The sequence below is a fragment of the Cebus imitator genome, unplaced genomic scaffold (genome assembly GCF_001604975.1).
Source record: "Cebus imitator isolate Cc_AM_T3 unplaced genomic scaffold, Cebus_imitator-1.0 Scaffold149, whole genome shotgun sequence".
Taxonomy (NCBI): Eukaryota; Metazoa; Chordata; class Mammalia; order Primates; family Cebidae; genus Cebus; species Cebus imitator.
In genome coordinates this window covers 602,249-603,926 of record NW_016107464.1, presented here as the reverse complement: position 1 = coordinate 603,926, position 1,678 = coordinate 602,249, and the positions used below count along the sequence as shown (strand labels likewise).

At 40.3% G+C, this 1,678-nt stretch overlaps 1 protein-coding gene across 2 annotated transcripts in view; it reads right to left on the bottom strand.

Annotated features, from left to right (window-relative positions):
• Positions 1–1,678, bottom strand: part of UBAP1 (ubiquitin associated protein 1) — a 78,088-nt gene that overhangs the window by 49,292 nt on the left and 27,118 nt on the right. The gene's annotated exons all lie outside the window — the stretch shown is intronic.

Below are 1,678 nucleotides of genomic sequence, written 5' to 3'. Positions count from 1 at the left end.
GGAGGGAGGGAGGGAGGGAAAGGGAGAAAGAAAGAGAAGAAAGAGAGAGGAAAGAAGGAAAGGAGGGAGGGAGGGGGGAAGGGGAGAGGGGAGGGAGGGAAAAGAGAAAGAGAAAAGGATAGAGAGAGGAAAACAAAAGAAAAAATTACAATTAAGCAAAAGCAGAAAAAAAGAAAAAACCTCTGAAGAAAATGTAGACTAGCCTATTAAATATTAAAATATTAGAAGACACAACACTGAAAGGGGTATTGTACTGGTACAAAAACAGATTAATGGAACAAAGTAGAAATCCCTAAAAATACCCAAAATATGAACATTTGGTATACAATAAAGCTGCTTTTTAAAATCTGTGAAGTCATGAGACAACTGGGTAGTCACGGAGAAAAAAGTAAAATCTGATGCTTGCTTCACACTGCATGCCAAAATAAATTCCAGATGAATCAAAGGTATAGTAACATTATATAACTGACCAAATGTAGAAATACTGTTTTCACTCTACACATACAGCTAGTGAGCCAAAATAACCCAAATTTCTAAGACTTTCATAATCTTATGAAAAACTTAGAAAATGAAGGGTTTGTTTTTCTTTTAAGTCAAGACGCTGTAATACATAAGTTTTCTCACTAACTAAATTTATTCTTCTTTTTTTTTTTGAGACAGGGTCTCACTCTGTCACCCAGGCTGGAATGCAGTGGCACAATCTTGACTCACTGCAGCCTCAACCTCCTGAGCTCAAGCGATCCTCCCACCTTAGCCTCCTGAGTAGAGCTGGGACCACAGGCACACAACACCATGCTCAGCTGATTTTTTGTAGCAATGGGATTTTGCCATGTCACTCAGGCTTAGTCTTAATTTTCAAATGAGGTTTTACCAAAGTTATTAATGATAAGGTATACTTAAGGCTGTAAGCAAAGCAACTAGCTCTACAGTCAAACCACCCTGAGCACTCCTAATCTTGTTTGATCTCAGAAGCACGGTTGAGCCTGGTTAGTACTTGGAAGAGAGAAACACAACTAATGACTGAATACAGAGCTCATTTCACATAGTTCTTTTATTTTTCTTTTTTTTTTAATTTATTTATTTTTTCACCAACCCAGTATCTTTTGACTTCAACTTTTTTTTCCACACATAGTTCAATAAAAAGATATTACAGTTGAAATGCAACTCCCTAAAAATTAAAAAGTGACAAATAAGTACATACAGAGAAAAAGTAGTATTGTAAAAGTAAATTATTGACCCAATCTGATTTATTAAGAACTGCAGGTAGGCCGGGCATGGTGGCTCAGGCCTGTAATCCCAGCATTTTGGGACGCCGGGTGGATTACGTGGTCAAGAGTTCGAGACCAGCCTGGCCAACATGGTGAAACCCCATCTCTACTAAAGATACAAAAAAATTAGCCAGATGTGGTGGTGGGCACCTGTAATCCCAGCTACTTGGGTGGCTGGGACAGGAAAATCTCAGAGGTTGTGGTGATCCAAGATCGCGCCAGGGCACTCCAGCCTGGGCAACAGGGTGAGACTCTGTCTTAAAAAAATAACATAAATAAAGAACTGCAGCTGCTGGGCGTGGTGGCTCACGCCTGTAATCCCAGCACTTTGGGAGGCCGAGGTGGGTGGATCACGAGGTCAAGAGATCGAGACCATCCTGGTCAACATGGTGAAACCCCGTCTCTACTAA